Source organism: Glycine max, chromosome 20 (assembly GCF_000004515.6).
Source record: "Glycine max cultivar Williams 82 chromosome 20, Glycine_max_v4.0, whole genome shotgun sequence".
NCBI classification, from domain to species: Eukaryota; Viridiplantae; Streptophyta; class Magnoliopsida; order Fabales; family Fabaceae; genus Glycine; species Glycine max.
The window spans coordinates 4218130-4231159 of NC_038256.2; positions in this window are offsets into that span (position 1 = coordinate 4218130).

The following is a 13030-nucleotide window of genomic DNA, read 5'->3' on the forward strand; positions in this document are numbered from 1 at the left end:
CAACTTTTTTTTAAAATATAAGTAAAAATTTAATTATTTTTATCTTATTAATTTCTTTAGTTTTTTATAATAAAAAATTCAATTTTTCAAAAAATATAAGTAAAAATTTAACTATTTTTATCTTATTTAATGATATTATATCTAAAATACCTTCATTTAATAAAGAGTTGCGCTTAATTATCAAATTTGATTGAAGAGTAATTTAGAAGAAAATTATTTTTAATTGGAAACAATATGATTTAATAAAGTAAAATAAATTTCTTAATCAATATAAAATATTTTTTTCCTTGTACAAAAGAACACAAGGAATACATTATTATTAGAGTTGCATGCCTATCACAATACCATAGAAGTTTTGTAAGCTTCAGGTCCTTTAAGTTGGGAACAAGAACAATTATTGACTTACCTTCGTATCTCACTCCATATTTGAAATGATGAACATTTGATGGAGATAAAGAACTTAGTTTCATCTGGTCGGAATTTTTAAATGCTTACATGTGAATTCATCATTTGTACAGCCTTATTAGGTTCTGAACAAGAGTACATAGTTTTGAATAATTCTTTGTTCTTAATATTTCTATATTGGGGAAATTATGTTGCTATACTCATTATGAATATATCAAGTTATGATGCTAGGTATGATGCTAGGAATAATTCTTTTTTGCTAATATTTCTATATTCCAGGGCCATTGTAGGAGGCTTGCATGCCTTGCTTCCAATGGCTAAGTATGATGCTAGGTTTGCTTCTTTTGTCTCTGTAAATTAATTGGTGATGTCTACCAATAATTTATTTCAGAGAACAAATTTTTTACCACCGTTTTCTCACCGTCATTCATGCGGCCAGAACATGAGCTTTCTTATAAGTTTCTTATGGAAGATCTTCCTATACTACAATACACATAATTGTTATCCTTCATGCTTAAAATTATCAAATGTCACGTTTGAAGACTCCAGGAAGCTCTTGGTGAACAAACTGAAATTACAAATTTCAGCCAACAAGAGTATGAAAGACTTCAAAATGTATAACACATAACCTTAAATGAGTAATTTTGTGAGTCATGTGCTTATGCTTATTTTTTTGTTTTTTTTAAATTTAAGTTAAAAATCTATAAATACAAATTTGTGGAATTTTTAAATATTTGTTTCATCTACTTTTTTTTTCAGCTTCTCTTTGTGTATGTTGTAAGAGATAATATCATCGATTCTATCAAAGATGAGGTACTTGGTCCTCTGAATTTTTCTGAAAAATAATTATTTAACTTTATAAATTTGTCTTAGGAATTATGATAAATTTATATAAAAAAATATAATAACTAGTATTTTGTATGAAATTGTCTTAGGAATTTTTATTTTCTTAATCTCTTGTAATTAATATTAAAATTTATTTATAAAATTAATATTTAAATGATAGATTAAATATAAATAATACATAAACCTCTTATTTTGATTTAATCTATCATTTAAATATTTATTTAAAAAATAAATTTTACTATTAATATTAATTACAATGATGCTAATATTAATTATTTTTAATTATTTATATTTTTTCTGATGGGATATCAAGGAGAAAATATCAATAATTAAAAATAATATTCAATTCAAGGATGATGCTTACGTAAGCACCATCTTTGAAAGTTTCTCGCTTTCTAAGACGGTGTTTTTTTACCCGTCATTGAAAGTTTTAAGTTTTGATGACATTCGATTCTACGATGGTCAACAACCGTCGTTGTATCCTATTTTGTACCATCTTAGAAAATCTTTTTTCTAGTAGTGGCACGAAAGACTAGTTCACACAAAATCAATTCTATCAAAGTCTAAACCAAACATATACTAATGCATACTCTAAAAAAGTCAAAGACACTAAAGGACCATAACCATGTAAGTTCTATGAATGGCGACAAGAGTCATTCCCTTAACAGTAGCATAACAATCCATGCAAAGAAGATAACTTTCTCCCACAACAGTAAGATAATTCAATTGAATGATGTTAGAAAAGTACAACATCATGAAATAATGAGATTGAAACATAACCAATGGTAGAAGCACCAACCTACTAATGTTATCCAGGGTGAGCTCATCATTAAATAATTTGGCAAATACTAAGATTTGATCGTTAGAAATTGGAGCACCTGTTCTGACTTATTTTAATAACATAATATATCTTGAAAAGTACAACTGACCTTGTTCATAAATTCATCAAGATCTTCTGCTGTCTTCTTCATTTCTCCATTTTGTGAATTTTGAATCTCCTTTGCCATTTCTTTTATAGTATGTTGAACAAACTTGGCATATTGTATTCTTGCATTCAACCTTCTTTTCAATGCCTCCTACAAGTTAAGCCTTCCCAAAATTGAGTGATAATAGAGCACAACAGTAGTGAAGCATGTATTGTTTGATGAGTACAATAAAGTCACCTGTTCTTTCATCTTGTCCTGGAAAGTGGAAGGTAGCATGTTGGGAAATAATTTAAGGAATACTGGCAACAATAACTCCATGAATGGAACTATGATAAATACAACAAATGCAACTAGGCTGAAAATATTAGTCGTTGTCCTTGTGAGTTGTTGCCTCTCCCTTCTAGAAAGACTCTTTCGACTAGCAAGTTTGAACAATAATTTGGAGGTTATCCTAATATCAGCACAACGTAGTTTTCTACCAAACCAGTAGTGTTGCATGTAGGGGTGGGTAAACGGGTCCAGGTCCATGGATTAGCCCACGGGACCCACGGTCCACGTGGGTTACGGACCAATTTTTTTAAACGGTCCATGATTATGTCATATTTTTGGACCCGCCCCACTTAACCCACGGACTATGCGGGTTTGGCCCGTGGGGTCCGCGGGTTGCCCGCAACCCGCATTAGGTTTGATTTGTGTGACCCTAACCCAATTATATTATGTTTGATTTTCTCTTTTTCTTTTAAAATAACAGATAAAGAAATATATTAGATAAGATAAAGATTTAAAGATAGAAATAAAAGATTTAAATTAAAATATGATAAAGATAAAAAAGGATAAGATAATAAAAATAAAGGATAACAGAAATAAAAGATTAAGATAAAAAAAGATAAGTGATAACATGCTAAAAATCTTCCTCTTTGATATTTTCTCGATCTTTTTTTCTTTCAATCTATCCTTTTCATATCTGCAAGCCATAAATAATAAAAATATCAATCTTATCATTTAAACTAAAAATAATTGCTAAATAAATATTTTTAAAGATATTTCAATATATTTTTATTATATAAAAATAACTCACATCATATTTAGTAGTTATCATTGTAACAAGCTAAGAACACTTTTTGTCCTCACGGTTTTTCTCCACCACGTAGTCATGCACGCGCGCCAGTCATACGACTCTTTCCCTTACAAGGAAAACAAAATGCGACTCACACTCACGCAGTCACGCGACACACCACAGTGGCACAACCTTGGCCCACCACCGTGCCACCATGCAAAGTACATCTCTTCTCTCTAGAATTTGTTTTTATCCTATTTTTGTTGGGGCTGATTCATTGTTGTTGTACTCTTAAATGTGGAGATGGAGAAGGCTAAGCTACTTCAAATATGGAATCATTTGTTGTTGGAGATGTTTAAATTTCATATTTTAGATTTATTGCTTGGATTTTGTTTTGTTAAGACACTATTTATTTTATTGATGTAATTGACTAATTATTAAGATTTTAATTAAATATGTATTGAACTTAATTTGATTGTATTGTATTTTTATTAAAATTGAAATTCTTTTAAAACTAGGCCCACGGACCGGCCCGTTTGACCTGCAAGGTCCACGGGGCGGGGGCAGACTGGCCCGGTCTGCTGCCAATGCGGGCTTATGCGGGCGGGCCTTAGGCGGGGTGGGCCAGCCCGCTTACCCACCCCTAGTTGCAGGGTACGTTTAAATTCATCATTCCAATGACGAAACTTCTTTTCCCAGCCATCCATAGTCAATGAAAAATAAGACAATTCTAACAAAAACATTTATATAGCACACAAAAAAAAGAGGTAGTAAATTTTAAACTTGGTCATTGACATTATAGTTCTGAATGCTGGACCAATTCCAAAATCTTAGCCCATAATTTCTTTATAATAGAATCCGCACTCTTTTGTGGTTCTTGCATTTGTTAGCCTTAGCTTTTGCTTTTATGCTGCTGAAGCCTTCAACAACTTCATCGCATTCCTATGGTGAAGCTTCATTTTTCTGTTTAGTAGGTGATTTTTCAATCATAGAAATGAGTTGTATAATGAACACCTTTGTTGATAATTAGGTGATTACTTGTAAGTTGTTTAGAGGTCTTCTTTATTTTATTTTTGTAGGGGTTATTTCAGTGTGGTGGTGGCTGGTGCTACCTGCTTACATCAGTTTATGCTCTTTTGTATGTAAGAGCAATGCAGCTAGGAAGAGAAGCAACCACAGTCTGTTGCTTCTTTTGACATTGTAGAATAGGAAAGTAACAAGTGTTAAAACTAGGGGTAGCTGGTCAAACCAAAGGAATTTATATCAGTTACAAACACAACACAAAGATGTGTACACCTGCACTTCTCGTTTGGTGTTGAGTCTAAAATAAATGTAATGTACCAGCTGTATATAGTGGTGATTTCGGCTGATGTAACAGCTGCAAATTAGGCACGATGTTCCTCTTCGGTGTCTGTGTGGTTCCTGTTTGTTTTGTGTTGTTGTTATTGATATTTCTGAATTTATTCTGATAAATAATAGCACTCTTTCCCGAGACTTCGTATACCTTGTATGATGTATTCTTAGAGGGAAAGTTACAGTTTTTTAAACACCACTTTGCAGGCTGCACATTGCGACTTTGAATCAGTGGATCCTGCTACATTAATTCGTCACAATTTTTCACAGCAATTAAGGATAATACAAGTTTGTTGCTTTACAACTATAGTAAGTTAACCCTTTTTTGGTAGCCATTTTTATATTTCACATATTTCATGATTTTATGAACATTATATATTGTCACGTAACATGTTCAACATTACTTATTTCACATGAGGTGCCTGAAGCCCATAATTGACTTTCTTGCAAGTCTTATTCCTAATGTTTATATAACTGCTTTAGTATGTCACCTAATTATAGTGTTTGGGATTCGTTGTAGGTACTTCTATTTCACTGCCATCACCGCAATCATAGTTATTGTTGCACGTATCTTTCTAGGTATGTATGTCATACTTATTCTTATGCGGATATTACATTTTTTTCAAATATGTTAATTCTTAAATATTAATATTATGTGCATGCTGAGTGACCCTTAGTTTCCCGTTCAAGCCTCAATACAGTGATTAATACGGACAGTTTGGATTAATCACTGTATTGGATCTTGAATTGTCTGCTTGGACAGTTTGGGAGCACTTATTTTTTTAGGTTCATTCATAGTTATATGTTAAGTACGTTGTGTTATATTTGATTAAGTTTCGGTTGATTGCATATGGCTTTGTTCTTCGGGTGCATCCTTAAACGTGGTCAAATCATATGACCTGTTTCATTTTGTGCACTTGGAGACCAATGCGCTACCAAAATTTTATCAAATTTACCATATCGTACTTAACTTTTACATATGAATGACTTAAAAAAAAAAAGAGTTCCTGAATGGGATAGGACCACACCTTTTTATGAAAAAGTGAGATTATCATGCATATTATGTCCCGTCGGCATGTCCTAATGACTTCATTTGGTACAGAAATGAGTTTGCAGAAATGCGTAACTGCCCCACATGTGGCGTCTAATGCTACAAAGTCAGCCATGGGGAATGCATTGATGGTGCATCCACAAGTAGTAGTCGTCCAGCCAAGGTATGTTGGTATTTGCCAATAATACCAAGGTTTAAGAGATTGTTTGGTAGTGCATCGGATGCAAAAAATTTAAGGTGGCATGCAGATGGAAGAATAAAGGATGGCCTGCTCCGACATCCCACTGATTGTCCACAATGGAAGACAATTGATCGATTGTATCTAGAATTTGCACAGGATCCAAGAAACCTAAGGCTTGCTCTTGCTTCAGATGGAATGAATCCTTTCGGTAACTTGACCACCAATCATAGTTCATGGACGGTTTTGTTAATGATTTACAACCTTCCTCTGTGGTTATGCATGAAGCGAAAATATATAATGTTGTCTATGATGATAGCTGGTCCAAAACAGCCAGGAAATGATATTGATGTTTTTCTTAGTCCCTTGATTGAAGACTTGAGGAAATTGTGGGTAGACGAGCTTAATGTCTATTATGCGAATGTTCAAGACACCTTCCAGTTACGTGCAATGATTTTGTGCATTGTTAACGACTTTGCGGCTTATGGTAATTTGAGTGGATATAGTGTGAAAGGACACCACGCATGTCCTATTTGTGAAAAAAAAAACACTAGTTACATCCAACTAACACACGGGAAGAAGACAATATATACAAGGCACAAAAGATTTTTAAGCCATAATCACCCATACCGGCGTTTGAAGAAAGCATTTAATGGAGATAATGAGATTGAAAGTGCGCCTCAACCATTATGTGGACATGATGTTTATGATCGGGTGAAAGACATTGTAACTATCTTTGGTAAGACACAAAAAAAAGGACTTGTCTGCGAAGAACATTTGGAAGAAAAGGTCCATATTCTTTGATCTCCCATATTGGTGCGATCTAGATGTTCGGCATTGTCTGGACGTTATGCATATGGAGAAAAATGTCTGTGATAGTTTGATTGGCACCTGTTTCGCCTTCGTACTACTTGTTAAAATTGGTGATGCAAAATCTAACCGGCAAGTGTACCGAGTCATGCAAGTAATAATAAAACAGTAAGAACCGAGTATCAAACTCAGGGAACTTGTTTTATTTGGCAAAGCATCATTCAATAGGCAGACATTTGTGCAAAGAATTGATTATCATGAATTAAAAACAAAATTGATTTCTATTCTAATTGAAAACAGTAAATATGAGCAAGTGGATGTGAAAACAAATATGTAAAAGCGTTGGGTCCTCCTACTGAGATACTTGATGCAATTAAAAGTATTTCTCTATTTAAGGTTATTTTTGTGTTCTATGCTGAGGGCTAAAATACCAAACACCGATGTCTCATGAGTTTGGACTAATTCAAATTAAGCTTCATTCTCAGATGTCTCTTGTTGAACTTAGCCTAACCGAGCAGCGTTACGACTACAACATAATAAAAACTAAATTACCGCACTCCGTGTCCAGACATACGATAACTTAGCCCTGTCCTATCCAGTTCTAAGGATGCAATACATTTTCCAATGCTATAGCTCCTAACAACATATACAAATGGGTGATTAAGCCACAAGCATGCGATAATAAAGCACAGATAGAAACAATGAACACATAAAACAACTTTAAATAAATAGGGTAAGAGTTTACATCAATTACTCAGCAGAATTCCCCAACAATGGGTTTAGCCTTCCATCACAAGGAAGCACCTTATACAAGCAGGAGAAGGGGTTTGAGAGCAATTCACATATACATAGTGGGGAGGATGTCTCCTCCACCTCTAAGGACCGAAAAATCACTCAAAAACCTAGAATCTACCTAAAAGCTAAGGTTTTTGCTACCTTGCTCTATTCTGCGCCTCTATTCTCTGTTTTTCTCTATTCTCAGCCAAGCCCTCTTTTCTCTTCATTTCAGGCTTAAAAAGGGCTTTCTAACCTCAAAGGCGCACTTAGCGCAAGTAAGTGAATATCCACTGAGCGAGCTGGGCGCGCTTAGCGCAGGAAGAGACAAACGTCTCACTGAGCGCGCAGATGCTTCTAAGATTCTCCTCCAAATTCTCCCAACTCGCTAAGCGGGCTGAGTGCCTCGCTTAGCGCATGATTCTCTCTAAGCACACAAGCCTCGCTTAGCGAGACACCATCTGCTAGCCTTCACAAATTTCATCCTTTTTACCTGAAATTGAAGTTGAAACACATTAAATTCACAATATTAGGCATTTCTACTAAACAAAACTAAATTAAACCTAAAAATATGTACAAACCTACAAAAAGAACCATAAATTGGGGAAAAGACAAACATTTTATAACACTTTTCTATACAAAAGTTAGTCGTAAATGACGACTAACAAACTCCCCCAAATTTACAGTTTTGCTTGTCCTCAAACAAAGAAAGAACAGTTCACTTGTCCTCAAGTGACAAAATCACAGTGGTTATTCAAAATTGTGTTTGTTTCCAAGCATTCAATAACATGACACAAGTGGCATACAATGCTTCAACCAACAACTTTTCACAAGATATGCATTTTTTCAAAGATATGAACATGATAATTAGGAACACAAGCGAAATAAGTTAGTAAGCAAGACAGATATCAAGGAAGGATCATCAAGCCAATGCCTCACGGTCACTGTTTCACTTAAGCACAAGTGTTTAGGCAATTTATCAATTAACAACCAACACAAGTCTCAATCTTTGCATTTCATCTCATGCCATACAGTCACAAATACACAAAATTGAATCCGAAGGACTTTTCTTGGCTTGTAATGAGGCTGGGCTGCAAACAAATCATGGTTTTTCTAGGATGCAAAAGTCTTAAGTTCTAAGAGATCATTCATCCTTAGATAAACCCTTTTCTCTTTTATTCCAGCTTTTATTACTTGCCTTTCAATATTTACCACACTTAGCTTTCAAACAGCTTTATGACAGCACACACTTAGTTTTATTTTTGAAATTTCTCTTTTTTTATATACTTTTCTGTGTGTGCTGACATTTTGCTTACCACAATTGCTATCACCCAATGAACTCCCCCAAATTTGGAACAAATTTGCTTTGAACCAATCCTGTTATGAATGGTACTCTCCTACAACCTAAGACAAGATAGATGGAGATATAATTTCACAAGCTCAAGGTTCAAATCAAGCAATTAAATTTTCAGCTCAACATGGGTGCAAGGGATATGCCATTCATGCACAAGGTAAGCTTTTTGGCTAAGTAACTGTTTCAATCAATCATTGCCTTCATCATCTTCAAACTCATGCATTCATTCAGTAATCAGATATTCATGCAAAAATCAGTACCCAATGTTAGTCGTTCTCTCAATTAAAGATCACACACTCACAGGGTAACGACTAATGATTTTCTTCATAATCAATCTGTCAAACCAACTAACATTTTCAATCATGTATCTAATCCATGTTCTTTCTCTTCTAATTACTGAATACTTATTCAAAGCATATGATTTACGCATTACAATTCACTTAATTCATGCCATTGATCAATCCAATCTGTTGCTACCTACCCTTCGGCGGGAGGGCGACGCGGGGCTCATGGGTGCGTCTTCCAAGAAAGGAAAATGCACGGAGTCGCCACCAACGTTTATTCAAGGAAAACATCGGAAAAACCAGAAAAGGTGTGGTCTACGAACTTTAATTGTGAAAGGTTCGAGAGTTGTTTTTATGCATGGGGAAGGTATTAGCACCCCACGCATCTGTCACAAGGGACGACAACCTTTAATCAAATGTGCAATATCATGTCTTCAATTTGTTTTATTTTCCCTTTTTTATGTCTTTTTGTGTTTTTATGCTTTTTATGTTTTTAATTTTGGTGTGGTCGACAAGGGTGTTTCCCTCGCTCCTACATATCCTCAATTGCGATGAGGAAATCAGACCTACGTAGTTCTTTCAGAACTAAATGTTGGTTAAGTTGTTTTGATCTTTTTCCACAAGATCAATTTTAACCGAACAAAGGTCATTTAAGGTGTTAGACCATTAAACGATCTTTTGATTTTGAAAGGAGAGAAACATTAAGGCATTGGACCATTAACAATCTCTTGTTTTTGAAAGGAGAGAAACGTTAAGGCATTGGACCATTAACGATCTCTTGGGGTGGTCGACAAAAGCGGGGCTTTTGCTCCTACGTATCCTCAATTGCGATGAGGAAATTAGACCTACGTAGTTCTTGCAAAAGCGGTAAAGTTATGTGTTGATTTTATGCTTTTGAACGGTTCATGTTAACCGATAAAAGCAAAGAAGACCGTTTAAGGCGTTGGACCTTAAAACGGTTTTGAGTGACTTTTGCGAACAAAGCTTGATTTGTGAGTTGATTTTAGCCTTAGTTTCACTTTGATTATTAGTCAATTCATTCAAGGAAACTTCCAAAGAAAAACGTCCAATTGATTTTTTTTATTATTTTATTCAAAGATATTTTGATTATTTTATTATTATTTTTCAAGATATTTTGATTATTTTATTATTATTTTGCCTTTTTTTGTTTAATCGTGGTTACAGTGTGAACGATCGGTTAAATTTTATTTTAACAGTGATTAAACGAGATTACAACACAAATGATCGGTTGAAATTCAATTTATCATTTATTAGGTGAGAAAACGACTTAAATAAACAGTTAAAGCACGTTAAAAACGAAAGAAAAGAAAACTGAAAATAAGCGAAATGAAAGTGAAAGTACACAAAACAAGTAGGGACCACTAAGGGTGCATAGAATGAATTGAAAGATTCGATTTCGGGAACTTACCGGTTGAAGACCGAAGAACGACGAAGAACGAACGAAGAACGGTGAAGAACGATGAAGAATTTCCACATAATCGCTTACGAAAGCGTTACGGAAGCACCTCGGCTTGGATTTTCTTCACGAAAACACATTTTTTCACCCAAAACAGCCGAAATGCATAGCCAAGGGGTGATGAGTATTTTTGAAACAACCCCCTCCTCTATTTATAGGGAAAAAGAGAGGTGCTTGCTGCCCAGAGACTTAATGAAGAAGATTTCTAAGGGCACCCAAATTACTAAGTTCACCCCCTTTTTGTATTTTATGGAATAGTTATGGAAGCCTTACAGAAGTGTTTTGGATTTGATTTTCATCTTTTTTTCTCTTTCCTTTCGAGCGGAACATCATTCAGCCGATCAATATCCCAACCAACGGAACCTGTCATTCAGAAAGAAAGAAAAGGCATCAGAAGCGTCAACAAAACTTCAGTGTCTTGAAAGCGATAAAATGGGATAACCACGACGTTTCCACGTGCTATCGCACTTGATCGTCCCGGCCCAGCAGAGAAGAATCCCGTGCGTCGTTGGGCTTGAATGTCTTCAGACGACTAGAGTAAACCTGTAAAATTTTTGAAAATAATCAGAATCAAACGACCAACATCATCCTGATACCGTCAAATTCGTTCGCCTCGGTTGACGAAAGGTGCGGATGACCATAAGGTATCTCCGCCTACCACCTGACTTCCCAGGTCATGGTTAATAGAAAACGTTCGTGCGGATAACCACTTGAGTATCTCCGCATGTCACCGGACTCGCTGTCTCGGGATGACAAAAGGTGCGGATAACCATACGGTACCCCCGCATGTCATCAGACTTGCCGTCTCTAGATGACAACAAGTTCGGATAACCATACGATACCCCCACATGTCATCGGACTCGCTGTCTCTAGATGACAAAAGGTGCGGATAACCATATGGTACCCCCGCATGTCATCGGACTCGACGTCTCTAGATGACAAAAGGTGCGGATAACCATATGGTACCCCCACATGTCATCGGACTTCCCGTCTCTAGATGACAACAGGTGCAGAAGACGATGTTAGTCTCTGCGTGTCAACGGGCTTGCTTGCCCCTGGTTGACAAAGGGTACAGATGACAACACTAGTTTCTGCGCGTCAACGGGCTTGTTTGCTCCTGGTTGACGAAAGGTGCGGATAACCATACGGTACCCCCGCATTTCATCGGACTTGCCGCTCGGGATGACAAAAGGTGCGGATAACCATACGGTACCCCCGCATGTCATCGGACTTGCCGTCTCTAGATGATAAAAGGTGCAAAAGACGACGTTAGTCTCTGCTTGTCAACGGGCTTGCTTGCCCCTGGTTGACAAAGGATGCAGATGACGACGTTAGTCTCTGCGCGTCATTGGGCTTGTTTACCTCTGGTTGACGAAAGGTGCGGATAACTATACGATTCCCCCGCATGTCATCGGACTTGCCATCTCTAGATGACCAAAGGTGCGGATAACCATACGGTACCCCCGCATGTCATCGGACTTGTCATCCCTAGATGACAAAAGGTGCAGAAGACGACGTTAGTCTCTGCGTGTCAATGGGCTTGCTTGCCCCTGGTTGACAAAGGGTGTTGATGACGACGTTAGTCTCTACGTGTTACCGGACTCTGAGTCTGATGGATAGCAAAAAAGTGTGTGCGGGTTACCGTATATGGCGTCTCCGCGTGCCAATGAACTCACAGGTCACGATAGCGAAAGGTGGGGCGGTCGATAAAAGCGGGGCTTTTGCTCCTACGTATCCTCAATCGCGATGAGGAATTCAGACCAACGTAGTTCTTGCGAAAGCGGTGTGAGACTAAAATAGTCTCTACCGAAAGATGCTGACATCTCCGAAAAGGGTGCAGATGACCTCATTGGCCTCTGCTTGTCAATTGAACTTGGGGTCTCCGAATGACGAGGTGCGGATAACCGTAAGGTGTCTCCGCATGCTACTGGACTCTCGGGTCGTTGGATAGCAAAGGGTGTGTGCGGGTTACCGTCGGGTGTCTCCGCATGCTACGAGACTCTCGGGTCACTTGATAGCAAATGGTGTTTGTGGGTTACTGTCGGGTATCTCCACATGCCACTGGACTCTTGGGTCACGGTAACAAAAGGTGGGGTGATCGACAAAAGCAGGGCTTTTGCTCCTACGTATCCTCAATTTGTGATGAGGAACTCAGACCTACATAGTTCTTGACTTTGTGAGACTAAAATAGTCTCAGTGTTTTTTCACTAAAATGCGAACATGCTTTAGTAAAGAAACAAAACCTCCAATCGATCAGAGCAACACATAATTTTTTTATGAAAAACAATGTGTCTATTGGGGAAGGAGAGTATGCTGATGAAATTTTCTGATAACCATAAATGAGATTTTGGATGTTACCGTTTCGTTTCTAAACGACCATTTAAAGGAAACACTGGGTCCAACAAAATAGAAGAAAATCACTCGAAGCGTATCAATCTCACACAGGTAAGTGTTTTATCCTAATTCTGAACCATAGATATGGCATGACTTAATTTTGCAAATCATTTCCTATCAA